Source organism: Hyperolius riggenbachi, chromosome 9 (assembly GCF_040937935.1).
Source record: "Hyperolius riggenbachi isolate aHypRig1 chromosome 9, aHypRig1.pri, whole genome shotgun sequence".
Classification (NCBI taxonomy): Eukaryota; Metazoa; Chordata; class Amphibia; order Anura; family Hyperoliidae; genus Hyperolius; species Hyperolius riggenbachi.
The window spans coordinates 195,374,130-195,395,823 of NC_090654.1; the positions used below are offsets into that span (position 1 = coordinate 195,374,130).

The window sequence follows — 21,694 nt, forward strand, 5'->3', positions numbered from 1 at the left end:
GCGCGAATGCTCATGCGACGGTTGCAAGCGCATGCAACGGTAATACACTAGAGCCCGTTTTTAAACGGGCTAAGGTGGCTAGTATATTATAGAACACATTTATTGGATATGATTTATTTGCTCCTTTTTTTTCCTTTAATTTCTTAGCTTAATTTGCGTGAAAACACACTTTTTAAATAAGTGTGCTAAGGGTAAAAACAGACACTTACCTGGGGCTTCTATCAGCCCCCTGTAGCAGTAATGTCCCCCGCTGTCCTCCGATCTGCCGTTCCCTGCCGCCGGCACCGGGCAATTGTTCGTCTAACACAGACGAACAATGCGTGCTCCCGTTTGCGTCATCGGAAGCTTACTGCGCAGTACGGAGGTTTCTTGTACTGCTCCTGCACAGTATGCTTCTGATGACGCGAGCGGAAGCTACAGGTGCATGGATGCGCAGCCGCAGTTGGAAAGCATGCCGCGCTAGACCGGAGAACAGCGGATCTGAGGAGGGTGGCGTGGGACATGACTGCTACAGGGGGCTGATAGAAGTCCTAGGTAAGTGTCTGTTTTTACCCTCAGCACCCACACACAGAACCCCTTTAAATTGTGTCGCATTGTAGTGATTGTGATTTCTATTGGATGGGAGGGGGGGCATTTTACTGTCATTAGCATCTTAAGGTGGCCACTAGCGTTACAATTTGCAGAACAATCGTTTACAAACGATTCTTTGTATGAATGATCGGAAATGATTGTTGGGACCACTAATGGACAAACCCCATACAAAGAATCTGATCAGATTGATGGGACCAATCCAAAAAACAGATGGATTTTACTAACCTGATTGGTTAGGAGATTTTTTCCTTCAGCGTACGTTTCCACTAGAGCAAATCTGCATGCGTTTCCTGCATGCAGATTCGCATAGACAATACAAGTGGATGGGACTGTTGCGGGATACTGTGTAGTTTGTCGTGGAGAAAAAATCTGCACGGCAGAACCATCAGAATTCGCACGCCGCACACCCGCACGCGATTCATCGGTAATGTAACTAAATAGGAAAACCGCAAGCATTTTAGTCTTGCGGTTTTCCCGCCGTTTCCGTGTGCGTTTCCTCTTAAAAACCCATGTCAATGCTTGCCAGCATTGACATGGTTAAAATCGCGTTGTGTAAACCGCGAGTGATTCCGCGTGAAAATCCGCATCGAAATGGCAACGAAACCACAATCACATGCGGATTCGTTGCCGCGATTTTCCCGTCGAAATCGCACAGCAGTAGTGGAAACGTACCCTCAGTAGTCACAAACGATCATTTCTAATCGTTCATAAAAGATCGTTCAGCAAATTGTATTGTTAGTGGCCACCTTTGCACTCTAATCACTCTCATGTCATCCTTAATGACAGGAGACAATGATTAAAGCGGACCTGAACTCAAAACTCTGGTCTAAAAGAAACGCAACAGCATAATAGCCTTTATAGAAAAAACTTTCTTTGTTACAGCTGATAGAAATCCTAACATAAAACTGCACTGTTTCTACTTCCTGCTTTCATGGAAGCAGGCATTGTTAGCATCCTACACTTTCAAATGAGCTTATCTGCCTTTAGTAGTCAGCTGACACAGGGGAGAGGTCAAATTACAACTTGTGATTAGACACAGATAAGGGGGAATTAGGCTAAACTCTCTAAATAATGTACAGTGTGCATTTCTATGTTTTCCTTGTGTCCTGTGTAAGAGTTCAGGTCCACTTTAAGGTGTAATCACAAGCGCTGGAAAGCTCTCCTAGTGGGTCCCAGGCCTTATGAAGCAGGGATTGGACTGTAAGCTTTGGAGGTAAATGTTTGTGAATTGAAGGATTTAATGCGGAAATTAAAGCGGACCTGAACTCAGAACTTCTTCTCTGCTCTAAGAGATAGGCAACAGCATAATAACCTTTAAAGAAAAACATTTTTGTCACAGCTGATACAAATCCTGCAGTAAATCTGCAGTGTATCTACTTCCTGCTTTCATGGAAGTAAACATATTGTTAACATCCTGTGATTTCAAATGGGCTTATCAACCGTGGTAGTCAGCTGACACAGGGGAGAGATCAAATTACAACATGTGATTTAGACACAGATGAGGGTGGAATTAGACAGCCTAAACTCTTTAAATACATACAGGGTGCATTTTTCCCTTCTGTCCTGTGCAAGAGTTCAGGTCCACTTTAAAGGTTGCCTAAACTGAAATGAATCTAGCCAGTTAAACTTACTTTGGGTGTCTCTCAGTCCGCTGTAGTCCTTCAGGTTCCTCATTGTCGTTGTGCTCTCATCCTTTTAGCAGCTGTGCCCCTCTGAAAGTTGGTCCACTGAGTAAGCACAGAACACCTCCAGCCACAGGAGCACGATCGATGGGGCACACTGCCCAGGGCCGTGCATGCAGGTTTTGGATGAGACAGCTGCTGAGTGGATCACAGCGAGGGACCAGCAGGACAACGGGGCTAGAAGAAATTCTAGGTAAGCTACATTGGCCAGATTTGTTTCACTTTAGTTTTCTTTCAGGATACTTTTACACTTGTGTGCTGTAGTAGTGGTGTGATTTGGAACAATCGCACTGCACCCAAAAAGTTGCACTGCGCGTTATAGCCATGGTGCAACCGATGATAAAATAACACAAATAACACAGCTCTTCAATGAGTCACAGCGTAACACACGGCAGCTTGTGCGTTACTTATGCGGTGCCCGGAACACTTTCATCGCATTTAGTCACACCGCAGGCAGTGTGTTATGCTTTATTGACTTAAATGGCCACTGGGGCGATCTGTGGTCAGGGAGAGTACGGGCACGTAATGTCAGGGCAGCCATCAGGGGGGACCACTGACACTGCAGTGAGGGGCCCAGGGCTTCTGGGGGCCCTGGGCCCCCCAAAGCACTGGAAGGGCCGCATGTGCTGGCTGCGGGCCTGTGGCTCACTAACCAGCACACCACGTTCCAGCACTGAGAGAAGAGTGACATCAATTATATATATGAAGTGGCCTAAGCTTTGAAACCTGCATTATGGCCTCTTTTTCATGGGCAGTTGAACTGTGTGCTCAGCAAGCAGTTGTCAGGTAGCAGGAAGCAGTTCTGAGAGTTTGAGAGACATTTCACTGCCTATCAACTGCCCATGGAAAAAAAGCCTTAAAGAGAATCTGTATTGTTAAAATCGCACAAAAGTAAACATACCAGTGCGTTAGGGGACATCTCCTATTACCCTCTGTCACAATTTCGCCGCTCCTCGCTGCATTAAAAGTGGTTAAAAACAGTTTTAAAAAGTTTGTTTATAAACAAACAAAATGGCCACCAAAACAGGAAGTAGGTTGATGTACTGTATGTCCACACATAGAAAATACAACCATACACAAGCAGGCTGTATACAGCCTACCTTTTGAATCTCAAGAGATCATTTGTGTGTTTCTTTCTCCCTGCAGTTCTCATGCACTGAAGTTTCAGGCTGCTCTTTTTTTCTCCTGCAAACAGCTTTGCCCTTGTCTGTAATTCTTCAGTATGTGAAAGCCCAGCCAGCTCAGAGGACGATTTATCCAGCTTGTAAAAGATAAGAGAGAAGAGAGAAGCTGCTCTAATCTAAATAATACACAGGCAGTGTGCATAGAGGGGCCTGGAAGGGGAAATTCATAGCAGAACCACAACACTGAAGAACTTGGCAGCCTTCCAGACACAGGCTGACAAGTCTGACAAGGGAAAGATACATTGATTTATTACAGAGACTGTGATAGCAGAAAGTGCTGCAGTAAGCCAGAACACATTAGAATAGCTTTTGGAACTTGTAGGATGATAAAAAACAGGATGCAATTTTTGTTACGGAGTCTCTTTAAGCCTGGTACACACTTTCAATTATGATTGACCAATCACTGACCAATTTTACCTCCTCCATGTAGTATGAGGATCAACAGATATTGAATAAGATGAGCAGATTTTAGTTAAACTCTCGTACTACATGGGGGTGGTAACATTGGTCAACGATTGGCCCATCATAATTGAAAGTGTGTATCAAGCTTTAGTCTGGTACACATTTTCAATTATGATTGACCAATCACTGACCAATTTTACCACCTCCATGTAGTATGAGGGCCTACCGACACAATCTGCTCATAGCATTTAACATCTGATGACCCTCATACTACATGGGAGTGGTGACATTGGTCAGTAATTGGCCAATCATAATCGAAAGTGTGTACCAGCCTGTAGGATTTAACCAAATTATGCAAATTGATCTCAGACAATGTTTTTTTTTTTAAATGTAATTAACGGAATTAACGGAATCTATGTTACATTTTTAAGCTCAGAAAGAGCAAAAATATAATATAATTAAAGAGACTCTTTAACTTTAAAAAAAAACCTCTGGGGGATACTTACCTCAGGAGGGGGAAGCCTCAGGGTCTCAATGAGGTTTCCCCGACCACTGAAGACAGCAGGAATTCAGGCTGGCTTCCCCGAAATCCCCCACCCCCACAAGCTAAGATTTATTTACATCTCCGGGATCCAGCGCAGTCCCAGTAGCGACTCTTCCTTCAGGTGAGGCGGAAATAGCCAAACCCCATCGGATCCGCTCTACTACGCAGACGCAAAAGACTCGCGCCTGCTCAGTAGAGCGGATCCGATCTGGTTCAGCTATTTTCGCCTTCACCCAAACAGAAAGCCGCTAGTGCACCTGTGCAGGATCGCGGTAGGTAAATATTTACCTCTGGCCAAGTTGTACTCCAACTAGATGACCTAAACACACTGCTACTTGGTATGAATGTTGTATACTACCCCACCTCTTGTCCCCTCTCCCCCCATTTCCTTATATTGTAATCTCGCAAGGGCCGGGCTCTCTCACTCTTTTCTGTCTTGAAATTTGGTACACATTTATTTATATTAATTTTGACACTGTCATTACCAATTCTGTGTTTTGTACCAACTCTGTATTTCGTATATGCCTGTATACCGTTGTCTGTATTATTTTATACCCCATGATTGTTTCTTACTTTGTGCAACGCTATGGAATATGTTGGCGCTAAACGATTCAATGATAATAATAATAATAATAATCTATCTAAAATAATAATTCTGATGACTACAGCTTCCAGAGGTGCACCACAGCACAAAGACAGCTCCGGAGTAATCCTGGTGAAATCACAACATGGCATTGACTCTTCTAAGAGCGGTGCTCAAACTGCAGTGGTGCACCTGTGGGACCCCTGGAAGAGGTGATGTCCTCCACCCAGCTCCTCAATCACAGAGGGGTCTACAGAGGAGGTGGGCAGTCGAGGTAGCCTAACAGACGGTCACCTCTCCTCGCTGTAGGCCATCAGAGCAAAGTGGATGACTCCATATTTTTACTGCAGCAGTAAGCTCACACAGCTTTATTTGATTTCATTCAAACTAAATATATAAAAAACAATGACCAGTGCACCATGTATAGATGCAATCAAATATATTGTGATCAGCTTTCGTCAGCAAATTGTGAGAACAGAGAAGCGTACAGCATCAGGCTAATCAATATACAAAGCAATCGATATCATATAATAAAGCAACATAACGTACAGCTATATACAATGGTCTCATACAGTGGTGTATACAACATTAGATCACTCATAGATGTGGCTCATGAACATATATCTTCAAAGAGCAGCAGGATAATACGGTAGTCCTTATATTAGTACACAAGGAGCCAATGTGAACAAAGCATAAATGTCCAATCATGAACCAGGCAGAGTGATCAGTCAATAATGCAATCCAAGCACCCTGACAGCACTGTTTCGGATTACTACCTTTTTCAAAGGGTAAAGGATTCTCCTCTTTGGCTGCTGATTGGATTGCATTATTGACTGATCATTCTGCTTTGTTCATGATTGGACATTTGTGCTTTGTTCGCACTTGCTCCTTGTGTACTAATATAAGGACTTTTATCCGGCTTATCTTTGAAGATATATGTTCATGAGCCAAATCTATGAGTGATCTAATTTTATATACAGCACTGTATGAGACCATTGCATATAGCTGTACATTATGTTGCTGTAATATATGATATTGATTGCTTTGTATATTGATTAGCCTGTATATTGATTTGTACTCCTACTAGATAACCTAAACACACTGCTACTAGGTATGAATGTTGTATATACTACCCTACCTCTTGTCCCCCCTCCCCCCATTTCCTTATATTGTAAGCTCGCAATGGTCGGGCTCTCTCACCCTTTTCTGTCTTGAAATTTGGTACACATTTATTAACCACTTTACCCCCAGCGGTACGAATTTCTCCGTCCCTTTTTCCCCCCTAAAAAAACAGGGACGGAGAAATCCGTACCTTCCGCGCTACCGCCGCTGTCTGCGCGCACCCGCCGCTCGCGCAAGCCGCCGCCCGCTCGCCCGGAGATCAATGAACGGGAAAATCCATTCCCGTTCGTTGATCTAGCCGCCGCAATGATCTGCTGCTTCTTTCAGAAACAGCGAGATCATTGTGAGTCTCCCAGCCTCCTACTGCTTCCTGTAAGCGTCCTTCCGGACGCTTACAGGTCGCATGTAAACAAACACTCTGTGGCCATCTTGTGGCCAAATAGTAAACTACACCCTAAAAGCATTTTACATATACAAACATTACATTTACACAATAAATTAACTCATTACCTCCCACACTCCCCAATTTTTATTTTTTTTTTGTAATTAAAAAAAAAAATACAATAAAAAAAAACATAAATAGTTACCTTAGGGACTGAACTTTTTAAATATTTATGTCAAGAGGGTATAACACTGTTACTTTATAAACCGCGGGCTTGTAATTAGGGATGGATGCAAAACTGAAAAAAATGCACCTTTATTTCCAAATAAAATATTGTCGCCAAACATTGTGATAGGGACATAATTTAAATGGTTTTATAACCGGGACAAATGGGTTAATACATTTCATGGGTTTTAATTACAGTAGCATGCTTTATTTAAAAACTATAATGGCCGAAAACTGAAAAATAATAATTTTTTCCCACATTTTTTCCTATTTCCCCATTAAAACACATTTAGAATAAAATAATTCTTGGCATAATGTCCCACCTAAAGAAAGCCTAATTGGTGGCGAAAAAAACAAGATATAGTTCATTTCATTGGGATAAGTAATAATAAAGTTATAGACGAATGAATGGAAGGAGCGCTGAAAGGTGAAAATTGCTCTGGTGGTCAGGGGGTAAAACCCCTCAGTGGTGAAGTGGTTAATATTAATTTTGACACTGTCATTACCAATTCTGTGTTTTGTACCAACTCTGTATTTCGTATATGGCTGTATACCGTTGTCTATATTATTTTTTGCCCCATGATTGTTTCTTACTTTGTGCAACGTTATGGAATATGTTGGCGCTAAATTATTAAATGATAATAATAATAATTATCTATCTAAAATAATAATTCTGATGGCTACAGCTTCCAAAGGTGCACCACAGCACAAAGACAGCTCCGGAGTAATCCTGGTGAAATCACAACATGGCATTGACTCTTCTAAGAGCGGTGCTCAAACTGCAGTGGTGCACCTGTGGGACCCCTGGAAGAGGTGATGTCCTCCACCCAGCTCCTCAATCACAGAGGGGTCTACAGAGGAGGTGGGCAGTCGAGGTAGCCTAACAGACGGTCACCTCTCCTCGCTGTAGGCCATCAGAGCAAAGTGCATGACTCCACATTTTTACTGCAGCAGGAAGCTCACACCGCTTTATTTGATTTCATTCAAACTAAATATATAAATGACCAGTGCACCATGTATAGATACAATCAATAATATTGTGATTAGCTTTCGTCAGCAAATTGTGAGAACAGAGAAGCGTACAGCATCAGGCTAATCTATATACAAAGCAATCGATATCATATAATAAAGCAACATAATGTACAGCTATATACAATGGTCTCATACAGTGGTGTATACAACATTAGATCAATCATAGATGTGGCTCATGAACATATATCTTCAAAGAGCAGCAGGATAATACGGTAGTCCTTATATTAGCACACAAGGAGCCAGTGTGAACAAAGCATAAATGTCCAATCATGAACCAGGCAGAGTGATCAGTCAATAATGCAATCCAAGTACCCTGACAGCACTGTTTCGGATTACTACCTTTTTCAAAGGGTAAAGGATTCTCCTCTGGCTGCTGATTGGATTGCATTATTGACTGATCATTCTGCTTTGTTCCTGATTGGACATTTATGCTTTGTGCTTTGTTCGCACTGGCTCCTTGTGTACTAATATAAGGACTATTATCCAGCTGCTCTTTGAAGATATATGTTCATGAGCCAAATCTATGAATGATCTAATTTTGTATACACCACTGTATGAGACCATTGCATATAGCTGTACATTATGTTGCTTTAATATATGATATTGATTGCTTTGTATATTGATTAGCCTGATGCTGTACGCTTCTCTGTTCTCACAATTTGCTGATGAAAGCTGATCACATTTTTTGCATCTATACATGGTGTGCTGGTCATTATTTTTTATATATTTCTGGCATACTAGGACCCTTGATGGTCCGGTTTACTAGATCAAGCACCCATTTTTGCTATTGTTCCTGTTGTTATTCCAGGTGTGCAGACTTTTTTTCTGATGGATTGCTATTCATTCAAACTAAACACATACCGTATATACTCGCAAGCAAGCCGACCCGCATATAAGCCGACCCCCCCACTTTTAACTGAAAAAACAGGAAAAAATGATTGACCCTCATGTAAGCCGGGGGTAGGAAATGCTGGCCGTGTGATTCCCTCATGTGTGTCCCAGTATAGCTAGTATAGTGTCCATTATGGGTAGGTAGTGCCCTGTATAGCTAGTAAAGTGCCCAGTATAGCTAGTATAGTGCTCAGTATAGCTAGTATAGTGCCCAGTATAGTTAGTATAGTGCCCTAGTATAGTGCTCAGTATAGGTAGGTAGTGCTCAGTATAGCTAGTATAGTGCTCAGTATAGCTAGTAAAGTGCCACAGTATAGCTAGTAAAGTGCCACAGTATAGCTAGTAAAGTGCCCCAGTATAGCTAGTATAGTGCCCCCAGTATAGCTAGCATAGTGCTCAGTATAGCTAGCATAGTGTTCAGTATAGCTAGTATAGTGTTCAGTATAGCTAGTATAGTGTTCAGTATAGCTAGTATAGTGTTCAGTATAGCCAGTATAGTGTTCAGTATAGCTAGTATAGGGCCCAGTATAGCTAGAATAGTGCCCCAGTATAGCTATTATAATGCCCCGGTATAGCTAGTATAGTGCCCCAATGTAAGTAGATAGTGCCCAGTATAGCTAGTATAGTGCTCAGTATAGGTAGATAGTGTCCCGACCCCCCCCCCCCGCCCGCCGCTGCTGCTGCTATTATTAGCTTACCCGGCGGCTTCCCATATCCCTCCCTCCGTCTCCTGCACTGGCTTGTAAATAGTTCGCAGCAGCTCGCCCCACGGCGGCTGCTGTGTGATGACGGAGGAAGCTGTAGGCAGAGCGGCTTCCTGTACGGGCGATGTGTATCGCCGTTGCTATGGGAACCGCTCTGCCTACAGCTTCCTCCGTCATCACACAGCAGCCGCCGTGGGGCGAGCTGCTGCGAACTATTTACAAGCCAGTGCAGGAGACGGAGGGAGGGATATGGGAAGCCGCCGGGTAAGCTAATAGCAGCGGGGGGGGGGGGGGGGGGGGCTATAAGGAGCAAACATGACTCGCAAGCAAGCCGACCCCCCAACTTTTGGCCCACTTTTGGGGGGTCAAAAATTCGGCTTGCTTGCGAGTATATACGGTACATTGATTTAGCTTACTTTAAGTTACAAAGCTCTCCACAATCTCACTCCTTTTTACATCTCCTCACTAGTTTCCAGATACCAACCCAACCACAATCTCAGATCTGCACATGACCCTCTTTTTTTCTCCTCTAGAATCACCTCCTTGCATTCACATATACAAGATTTTTCACATGCTTTACCCCTCCTCTGGAATCCCCTGCCACAACACATCTGTCACTCTCCAACCTGTGATATCTTTAAACGTGCCCTCAAAACTAACTTTTTTCATCAAGTATACACTCTACCTTAGGCCAGTTCTCTTTTGACCTCTGGGCAAAATGTACTCCTACTAGATAACCTAAACACACTTCCACTAGGTATGAATGTTGTATTCCGCAAATCTGTTCTCAAGGCCCAGCAACAGTGCATGTTTTGTGGAAATCCACAGGTAAGTAATCAGCTCTGCTGAGACACTAATTACTCCACCTGTGCATGTTTGTGGTTTTCTGCAAAACATGTACTGTTGGTGGGCCTTGAGGACAGGCAGGGGTGCAGCTAAGGTTTTTGTGGCCCCAAGCGGACTGCAGGAAGTGGCCTTATGGGCGTGGCTATTCCAAAGAAAGTGGGCATGGCCATGACATGTGGGTGGAGCGAAAGGGGGGGATGGAGGGTGTTTGAGGCGCGCGTAGTGTGCTGCGCCGAAAAATGGGCATGGCCATGACATTGTATGGGCGGAGCGTAACTGTAACCCCACATCAGCAAATATAGCCAACTATGACCATTAAATAATAAATGCAGCAACAGTTACCCCAGACACCAGAAAATAAGCGCAATGTGGGCAACATTTCACCAGAAAAAAAACGCAATTTGGGCAACATTTCAGCAGAAAACAAACGCAATTTGGGCAACATTTCAGCAGAAAATGCACGCAATTTGGGCCACATTTCAGCAAAAAAAACCAAATGCAATTTGGGCAACATTTCAGCAGAAAATAAACGCAATTTGGGCCACATTTTAGCAGAAAACAAACACAATTTGGGCCATATTTTAGCAGAAAACAAGCGCAATGTAGGCAAAATTTTAGCAGAAAACAAGCGCAATTTGGGCCACATTTTAGCAGAAAGCAAACACAATTTGGGCCACATTTTAGCAGAAAACAAACGCAATTTGGGCCACATTTCAGCAGAAAGCAAACACAATTTGGGCCACATTTTAGCAGAAAACAAATGCAATTTGGGCCACATTTTAGCAGAAAGCAAACGCAATTTGGGCCACATTTTAGCAGAAAACAAACGCAATTTGGGCCACATTTTAGGAGAAAACAAAAGCAATTTGGGCCACATTTCACCTGCAAAAAAGAATTTAATCAACTGACAGAAGTCCCCTCACCCGGCCGGCCTCTGAGGTGCAGCTGCCCAGACGATCCTCCTTCCTGCATATCTCCCGCGCTGAATTGCATAGCAGGGCTACGGGAAGATGGCGCCCGAAGCCCTGTACAAATAGTCTCCAGTACAGGGCTTCGGACGCCATCCTCCCGTAGCCCTGCTCTGCCTGCTGGAAGACTATGCAGGCAGGCTGGAGCGGGGCTGCGGCGCGGACAACAGTGTGACGTCACAATGACGTCATGGAGCCTATGAGGCCCCAAGTGGCTGCTTGGTGCCTGGCGGCGCCCCTGGGAACAGGATTGGGGAGCTCTGTTGTATAATACCCAATAGGCCTGTACGATTTTAGGAAGAATTTAAATCGAGAGATTTCTGTATGAAATCACAATTTCAATTCACGATATCCTTCAAATAAAGCTGTTTTCCCTCTGTGCCTGTTTGTTCCCCCTCTGGGTTTCTCTGTCCCCCTGTCTCTCTTTGTGCACCCTCTGTCTCTCTTTGTGCACCCTCTGTCTCTTTTTGTGCCTCCTTTGTCTTTATCTGTGTCCCCTTTGTGTCTCTCTTTGTGCACCCTCTGTGTCTCTCTCTGTGCCCCTTGTGTCTCTCTTTGTGCCTGCTCTGTGTCTGCTCTGTGCCCTCTCTGTGTCTCTCTAAGTGCCCGCTCTGTGTCTCCTCTCTACCTCTCTATGTGCCCCCTCTATGTCTCTCTGTACCCGCTCTGTGTCTCTCTATGTGCCCCCTCTGTCCCCCAAACGGCGGCAGTGCTGGACATACCATCCAGCACGTATCCAGCATTGCCCATCTATCCACTTTGCCTCCTGCATGCCCGGCATACCAGAAAGTATGTCGTGCACAAGATCCAGCAGATGGCGAGAGGACAGACAGGATAGCGTTTGACTTGTGTCAGAAGGTATGTTCAACACTGCCGATACTGCGGGACGCACACACCGGGGCTTGTGGGAAGTTTGACGCCACTTCTTCGAACTTCCCCATGCGGTAATGACGTCATAGCATAAATCGCCGCTTTGACGGTTATGAAATTGTGATCTTGGTGATAGTGATTTTGGTTTACATTCGATTTATCGTTCAGGCCAACTGTACAATCTTTATTAACTCCAAAATCAACAAGTAAAATAAAAATATTTGACAACAAAGCACCAGCAATGAATCCACGTGATTGTAATAATTAGGATCAATTCTGGTCACATATCAGGGTTAGGGGTGTCATAAATCCTGTGAAAAATACATAGCACCACAATCCATGTGGCAAAAACCAATAAGGTGCAGAAAAACAGGTGATGGCTATGAAGCAATGACAATACACGCCTTTAATATACATAAATAAAATATATCGCTAACTATCCCTAATTTGTATCTATTTTACGTGTAGGTAATGATATCTCATAATCCGCCGATAGGGGTGCCTACCTAATAATGTTTTTCACAGACGTGTCATATCTCTGACGGCCACAAGGTGGAGCTCCAGACACAGTTTCATGTCTGAGATGCGAGCTCATAGCTCTCTGCTCCGTGAGATGCCTGTAGGGAGTAGGCGGGGTCTTGCTGCTATACAGGAATGCCTGGGTAAGGCCCGGTTCACACTTGCGGTTTTGCAAAAACCGCACCGGATGTCCGGACCGCACCGGAGCCGGATCGGACCTGAACCGTACGGTTCCTGTCCGGATCCGGTCCGGTTGCATACGGTTTCCGTGCGGTATGAACACGGTTGCGGTCCGGATCCGGATTCTTAAAGAGATAACAACCTGTATAAAAACAAAAAAAAATGTTGGGGTCTGGGAGGTCAGCAGAAGGGGGACCTGTGGAATCAGGCCCTCCGCTGTTTAGCACTCACCTCCACCTCCAACATGCTGCCAACATCTCCAGCTCGTGCTGCTCCACTCCAAAATGGTTGCCCATGTGTCCCCGATACAATATCGCCGCAACAATCCTCATAGGAAGTGGGGTAGAACATCCGGATTTTTTGCCAGTGTGTTGTGCGCTCTCCGGTTCTCATTGGTTTCCATTGGCCGGATGGTGCAGTCCGGCTCCGCCCCGGATACGGCTGCCGGAGGAGCCGGACCAAAAAATAGCGCATGTTGGAACGGACACCGGAGTCCGGATCCGGTCCGGCTCCGGTCCGGACGAAACGGACACATGTGAACCCTGGCATAGACTTACATTGCTATGCCGTGCGTCCGTTTCGTCCGGCCAGCATGCGGTGCGGCTCCGGCACGGCTATTCCGGATAGCCACCGCTAATGTGAACCGGGCCTAAGTCGGGACAGTGCGAAGACCCGTCCAGCTCTTGTGCTCAGCAATGTGCTGCCACCGCTGCTTGTCCTTCCACAGAAATTGTTTACAGTTACCACAGCAACTGGGGTGACACGTGGCTGATGATGCAGTCAGGTGATGTACGGCATCCCATCCCCCGCGCCCAAAGTGCTGTATCTCACATTATATATATATATCTATTTCCCGATGCCGATTCTCTGCACCAGGCGGACGTCGACATCGCTATGTATCTACACATTCAAAAAAAAAAAAAAACAACATAAACCACTTAGCACACAATAAGGTTTCTCTACCACGGCCACAAGGGGGTGCTGCGGACACAAGTAATGACGTCCTCTTGGCTAACAAACGGGCTGCTTGCTCCTCGATGCTGCGTGTGATGCTTTCCCCAAGTCTCCATGGCAGCACTACGGGTAATTGGCCCCCGCCCCCATTACCCCATAGGACCTTATGTGTATAAATGTCTGACCATCCCCCTTCCAGGTGTCTTTTTTTCCTGGTCCCACTCACCTCATAGGACTGGCAGGCGTTTGCCCTGCAGTAACTTTATTTATTTTTAACCCTCTTACCGCCCACGCTAAATTTTTGTGGTGTTCCTATGTACAGCCTAGACAATCTCCAATGGAGTTGTGGCTATAGTACCTTCACCCCTATTCTGCTGGTCTTAGGGGATCTTCTATGGCCTCTCTCGCTCCCCCTGCCTATACGGACTCTAAACGTGTTCAAAAGTTCTAGGGGGGCAGACTATGCGTCTGTGGAATTACCTGCTCCGGGCTAAAGGCTTGGCTGGGGCTGCATCCTTTCCTTCCTTTCCTCCCTGCTTGGTTCCGGATGCGTAGTCGGCGTGCGTTCCACCGCTCTGGGCACAGCTGATGGTGTTCCGCCCATTCGGATGGAGGTGGAACGCATGCGACGCTTTGTCCGCATGGACACATGCGATTGGTGGTCAGGCGGGCGCACAGTTATGACGCGGGCGGAACTATTTATTCCGAGAGGAGCGAGACGCCATGGCTGGCGTTACATTCGTGCTCCTGCTCGGATTCTCTTTCCTGGCCCAACGTTCCTGTATACAGGTCAGTTTTAATGCGGGGGGCATGTACATGAGTGTCATTTCCAAAAGCGGGGGGGTGGGGGGGGGAGGGGCGCGGTTACAGCGACTGGCACTACTCTCTTTCTCTCTCTCCCTATCTTTCCAGCGTGCCGCTGTTTATTCTTGGTGGCCTCTTATGGATGCAAGAAAGCCCTCAAAAGATCAGCAATATGGCTCTAGGTAAGAGGGGGAAGATCGGTAAGTGTACTTCAATTATTAGAAAGCACAGCGACTTACACTGCCTTTTAATGTCACTTTTAGCTCTCGAGGGCGAGACAAGGAGAGGTCGTCCAGAAGACATTCCAAGGAAAGATCGCCTTCAAAACACAGATCGCACAAGAATAAATCAAAGCGCAGCAAGTCACATAGATCAAGATCCAGATCTCCACATCGCGATCGGGGGGAAAAAGCCTGCTGGGCCTGCGCACAGCCTGTAATGCCGAACAAATTAGTTTGTGCCTCCTGCTTCCACGAAATAGCGAAAGACGACGTCGTAGCCCCCGTGGATGTCTCAGACATAGTCCAAAAAGCGGTGCAGGATTCATTGGAGAATTTTGTAGCCAGCATGGCCACCCAGCCATCACACAGTTTGGCCGACGGCCAGGATAGGCCATCTACTTCCGCTGATATTGAAGAGGAATATGAAGTAGGATTTAACTTCGCCAACGTTGAACCCTTCGTTAAAGCAGTAAAAACAGCTATCCAGTGGGAGGAACCGGAGGAAGATGAAAAACACGGGGCAAAACCCAAGAAGCTTTATTACAAACACCTAACAAAGGATAGGACAACATTCCCAGTAATGGAGGAAATTCAGGAAATAATCTATGAAGAATGGCAGAAGTTAGATAAAAGACTCCCGTTAACCAATAGGATATCCAAATTATATCCATTACCAGATACTACTATTAAGCCGTTAGACACAGCTCCACCAGTAGACGCGTCAGTCATGCGCCTAGCGAAGCATATTACATTGCCCATAGATGACGCTATATCCTTCAAAGACTCTTTGGAGCGAAAATTGGATTTGGATCTGAAAAAAATCTACACCATGTCGGGAGGAATTTGCAAGCCAGCGATAGCCCTAACGTCGGTGGGAAGGGCCATCCGCAACTGGACTGAAGGCCTGGAACAGGCAATTCTGGGAGATGCAGATAAAGAGACTCTAGTCTCATTTCTAGAGGATCTAAAGTTGTCAGGCGACTATGTGGGGGAAGCAGCCATAGATGTTCTACGCTCCTCATCCAGGAACATGTTTTTTTCGGTGACAGCAAAGAGGGCACTCTGGCTCAGGGCTTGGTCTGCAGATCCAGCTTCAAAGCTCCTCTGGTGTAAGATCCCTTACGATGGCAAAACACTATTTGGGGAGAAGATGGACTCGGCCATTAGTCGTGTCACCGGGGGGAAATCGGGCTTGCTGCCCCAGGATAGACGCCAAGGAAGACAGGGCTTTGTTCAACAGAATCAGTCTCAGTCCTCAAGATACAGGAATGCGAGGTCTTATAGACCCGGCAGAAATTTTAAAAGGAATTGGCAGACGAGCCAATCGACCTTTTCAAAAACTCAGAAACAGAAGACTACGCCCGTTTCTGCAAATAAAAAGTCTTTTTGACGGTGGCAATTTCCAGGAATGTCCGGTCGGGGCAAGACTCCAGTTATATTCTCACATCTGGAAAGAGAGAGTGTCCTCACCATGGGTAGTAAGGACAGTATCGACCGGTCACTTCTGGACCTTCAAAAGACAACCTCCTGCAAATTATTTCAGACGTACAAGAATGCCAACTGCAACACAGAAGGCCCAAATACTACAGGAATACCTGCAGGGCCTTATAGAAAAAGAAGCGATAAAACCAGTCCCGCTGGGCGAGGAAAGGAAAGGGTTTTACTCGAACCTCTTCTTCGTTCAGAAAAAGTCAGGCAAATGGAGGCCGGTTCTAGATCTGAAGTACCTGAACTCATTCATAATGCTGGAGAGATTCAAAATGGAGTCACTAAATACGATCATCTCAATAGTGGCCAGAGACGACTATTTACTTTCCATAGATCTGGAAGATGCATATTTGCACGTCCCCATACAAACATCATTTCAGAAGTATCTACGCTTCACAGTGGAGGAACAGCATTTCCAGTTTGTGTGCCTCCCCTTTGGCATAAATACGGCCCCGAGAACATTTACAAAGGTTCTAGTAGAGATCATCGCGATACTAAGACAGCAGGGGAGGCGTGCATTTCACTATCTCGACGATATTCTACTGTTGGGAGAGTCAAGGGAACAGATACTGAAACACAGAGAAGTCCTGATCCACACATTGACGGAGTTTGGCTGGCGGATAAATTTCCACAAGAGCCAACTGCAACCCACAAAAGACTTGGTCTATCTAGGGGCAAGATTCCGCACAGACCGGAACGAGGTGTGTCTACCGCAGGAAAAGATAGCGGTAATAAAACAGAGAGTGCTTCGAGTCGCCTTATCCCATCAGTTACAAGCGAGAGAGTGTCTGAGGGTTTTGGGGACAATGTCCGCAACTATACCCATGGTCCCCTGGACACGCTGGCACATGCGGAGTTTGCAACAGGGATTCCTGAGGCAATGGGATGGCATAACAATGACTCAGACTATACTGATAACTCCCATCATGAAGAAAGATCTGAATTGGTGGCTCTCAGATACCAACCTCAAGAAATCTCTCCCTCTGACTCCTTTACACCAACTCCTGGTAGCGACAGATGCCACTACCTCCGGTTGGGGAGCGACATGTGGGACTCAGATAGCCCAGGCTCAATGGCCCCCTCACATGAGACATTGGCCAGCCAACAGACTGGAGTTGAGAGCTGCTTACTGCGCTCTTCTTCATTTTCGCCACCAGATAAAGGATCGCTCAGTAGTTCTGAGAATGGACAACGTAACGGCAGTTGCCTACGTTCGCAACCAGGGTGGCACGCGCAGTCCTTCCTTGCTGAGGGAAGCGGAAAGGATTTTCAAGTTTGCTCTCCACAACCTTCAAGCCCTGACGGCAGTCCATATTCCGGGTATTCACAACACAGTCCCGGACTACCTGAGTCGCACCCTTATATCCAACAACGAGTGGTCGTTGAATTACAAGATCTTCAACATGATCTGTTCACAATGGGGCGAGCCACAGGTAGATCTTATGGCAACGAAACACAACAGGAAGTGTGCGAGGTACTTCAGCCGCTATGTCGAGGCGGAAGCAGAGAATGTGGACGCACTAACAGTGCCGTGGGATTTCCAGCTGGCATATGTATATCCGCCAGTGCCTCTCATTCTCCGTCTCCTGCTGAGGCTCAAAACGGAGAAAGTTACCTTAATAGCGATCCTACCAAACTGGCCCAGGCGGCCTTGGTACCCTATGATTCTTCAGATGATGATCTGCCAGCCGATAGAGTTACCAACATCACAGCACCTTCTTTCACAGGGCCCGCTGTATCATCCCAATCCGTCTCGGCTGAACTTGACGGCCTACAAGTTGAGAGGAGGAAACTAGAACAACTAGGATGTGATAATTCTGTGATACATACTCTGCTAAAATCCAGAACTTATTCTACTAATCAGACTTACCAGAGAATTTGGAAGATATTCTCGGACTATGCCAAAGACCACAATTTTGACCCGCTGCAGCCTTTGATACATCAGATACTATCGTTCCTTCAGACGGGTGTGGATAAGAAGCTATCTAGCTATTCGATCAAGGTCCAGATCTCAGCAATCTCGGCGTTCACAGGGCACAGGTGGGCACTACACCCTCTGACAAAACAGTTTGTGGCGGCAGTCATGAAAATTCGGCCACCCATAAAGCCAGTCTTTGCCCAATGGGATCTACCGCTGGTTCTGGACGTCTTAGCGAAAGCTCCTTTCTATCCTTCAGAAACCTGCTCATTAGAAGACCTTACGTTAAGGACGGTTTTTCTCATTGCCATTGCATCCGCGAGGAGGGTGTCTGAGATCCAGGCACTAAGCTGCAGGGAGCCTCACATACAGTTCTTCCCGAATAAAGTAATCCTACGTCCTGTACAAGTAGGGTTGCCAGGTGTCCGGTTTTACACCGGACAGTCCGGTTTTTGTGCGCTGTGTCCGGTGCAAAAAGGCATGCTAAACCGGACAATTAAGTTGTCCGGTTTAGAGCCCCCCCGCAGCGCAGGAGGAGAACAGCGCAGCAGAGAGAGAGCTGGGAGCAGCGGTGGAGAAGGGGGGCAATCTCCCCCCCCTTCCCTCACCTTAGGGTGCTCTCTCTCCCCCGCTGTCTCCTCCAGGATGATGTGCAGGCTGGCGAGTGGCTGCAGGCGGAACTTACCTCTGTGTCGCTCCAGCGCCGGAAGTTCGGGTCCCGCAGCCGCTGAGATTCGACTCAAAAAAGATCCGGATCAAAGATCCGATTCATTCATGAGCCGGACAACACTAATCAGTCTGAATAGTGTTGTCCGGCTCATGAATGATTCGAATCTTTGATCCGGATCTTTTTTGAGTCGAATCTCAGCGGCTGCGGGACCCGAACTTCCGGCGCCTGCGACACAGAGGTAAGTTCCGCCCGCAGCCACCCGCCAGCCTGCACATCATATTGGAGGAGACAGCGGGGGAGAGAGAGCACCCTAAGGTGAGGGAAGGGGGGGGAGATTGCCCCCCTTCTCCACCGCTGCTCCCAGCTCTCTCTCTGCTGCGCTGTTCTCCTCCTGCGCTGCGGGGGGGCGGGGGGCACCTGGCTACCTAACCTATTCTGGGCACATATAGCCCCTGGCTACCTATTCCGGGCACATATACCCCCTGGCTACCTATTCTGGGCACATATAGCCCCTGGCTACCTATTCTGGGCACATATACCCCCTGGCTACCTATTCCGGGCACATATAGCCCCTGGCTACCTATTCCGGGCACATATAGCCCCTGGCTACCTATTCTGGGCACATATAGCCCCTGGCTACCTATTCTGGGCACATATAGCTCCTGGCTACCTATTCTGGGCACATATACCCCCTGGCTACCTATTCTGGGCACATATACCCCCTGGCTACATATACTGGGACATATATACCCCTGCCTACGTATACTGGGACATTTACACCCCTGCCTACATATACTGGGACATATATACCCCCTGGCTACATATACTGGGCACATATATCCCTGGCTACATATACTGGGAACACTGGCTGTTTGTCATTATGTGCATTTAGTGGTGAAAAGCTGTCTCTTTTGTGCATTTACTGGTGAAAAGCTGTCTCTTATTATGTGCATTTACTGGTGAAAAGCTGTGTCTTATTATGTGCATTTACTGGTGAAAAGCTGTCTCTTGTGCATTTACTGGGGAAAAGCTGTCTCTTATTATGTGCATTTACTGGCGAAAAGGTGTCTCTTATAATGTGCATTTACTGGTGAAAAGCTGTCTCTTATGTGCAGTTACTGGTGAAAAACTGTCTCTTATGTGCACTGGACCAGTACTACTGGTGAGGACAGTTAGTGACATGGCTATGTACTCTGTAATGTGCTGCAGAAGATGTCAGTGCGATATAAATACTATAAAAAATTTTTTAAAAAAGCCCATTGCTTAGCCCCACTCTACATAAAAGTGCGCTTCTGACTCCGCCCCTAACTCCACCCCTAACTCCACCCCCTGTCCGTTTTTCTCCATCAGCCGACCTGGCAACCCTATGTACAAGGTTTTTTACCGAAGGTCTCAACATCATATCACCTGAACCAGGAGTGGTGTTTACCAGTGTTCAGAGAGGAAGACAACGAAGCCCTACATCCTCTAGATATAGCCAGTTCCCTAAAGGCATATATTCAGGCAACGGAGGACTTCCGGAAGACAGAGAGACTTTTCGTAAACCATTCAGGGTATAGGAAGGGGCAGGCTGTTTCATCTAGAACTATTTCAGCTTGGCTCATACGAATCATACGGAGAGCATATCTAGCCACAGACAAGGTTCCCCCTAGCACAATAACGGCCCACTCGACTAGAAGTGTCGCATCGTCATGGGCAGCGCAGGCAAAGGTGGCACCAGAAAGAGTCTGCCAGGCAGCAAACTGGACTAAAATAGATACCTTTATCTCTCATTACCGAGTTGATACACATGCTTCTGCAGCTGCAGAGTTTGGGAAGGCGGTACTGTCTTCTGCCTTCGAGTCTAAGTTAGATTAAAATATGTAATTAAAGTTACTTTGTGTGTTTCACCTGCAACAGTCTCCCTCCCGTTTCTTTGAGTGTCTAGTTAGTTCCCGTAGTGCTGCCATGGAGACTTGGGGAAAGCAGAAAATTGTATACTTACCTGACGGTAATTTTCCTTTCCCCATGAATCCATGGCAGCATAGGGTTCCCACCCTGTTTCGGTGAGTACTAGTTACAAAGACACCTGGAAGGGGGATGGTCAGACATTTATACACATAAGGTCCTATGGGGTAATGGGGGCGGGGCCAATTACCCGTAGTGCTGCCATGGATTCATGGGGAAAGGAAAATTACCGTCAGGTAAGTATACAATTTTCTGCTTTAATCGTCCCCGTCTTCTGCCCACAAATGTCGCCGGAGTAGAGACCAGACCAGAAACACGTTCATCACCTTCGCCCGCCTGTCGCTCGTGTGTCCGCGGAGGATGTGTTTCCGGCCGGGTAGCTGCCATGCTGTAGATGCCTCGAGCTGGTGACATGTGGACACGTGCAGCCTTCTGTGCTGCTCACTGTGGCTCTCACTATTCATGTCAGTTCTCCTATAACTATGCTGCTGACAGTCTAGGATTGTTATATTACTGTATGTAAACACGTATATAGGGCTTGGATTCTCTTGATGCACTTGTTTTATACTGACCGACCACGACGCTCATAATAAAGTTATTTATAATAGACTGGCACGGCGGGGTAACCTCTTTTTGGACAGTGCAGTGTATCCTGAGAACAACAGTTGTGCATTATATATTAGGGAATTAATTTTATGATTTCTATGCCAGGCATCAATATATATTCTCCCATCTGGTTAAATCTAGAGATCCTGTAGCCACACCTTGATTTGTATTGTACTGTAGGTTTTTGAAATAAAGTAAAGTTTTGCTCAAGATACATCATATACAGTATATAATTACTGAATCTCTTGTTCATTAAGTAGGGATATTGTCCCTGCGTACACTGCCTCAGTGTCTCTGGGTTTGTGCTTCTGCGCATGTGTGCAGCACTGACCGTTGGGACAGGAGGACGGGGCCAGTCAGC

At 46.2% G+C, this 21,694-nt stretch overlaps 1 long non-coding RNA gene across 1 annotated transcript; it reads right to left on the minus strand.

Annotated features, from left to right (window-relative positions):
• Positions 1–3,303: 3,303 nt before the first annotated feature.
• On the minus strand, positions 3,304–12,687 carry LOC137531810 (uncharacterized). The gene is made up of 2 exons (XR_011023768.1): positions 12,533–12,687; positions 3,304–3,534 (listed from the first exon to the last, which is right to left on the minus strand). It is a non-coding gene; the product is annotated as an uncharacterized lncRNA (long non-coding RNA).
• Positions 12,688–21,694: the final 9,007 nt, after the last annotated feature.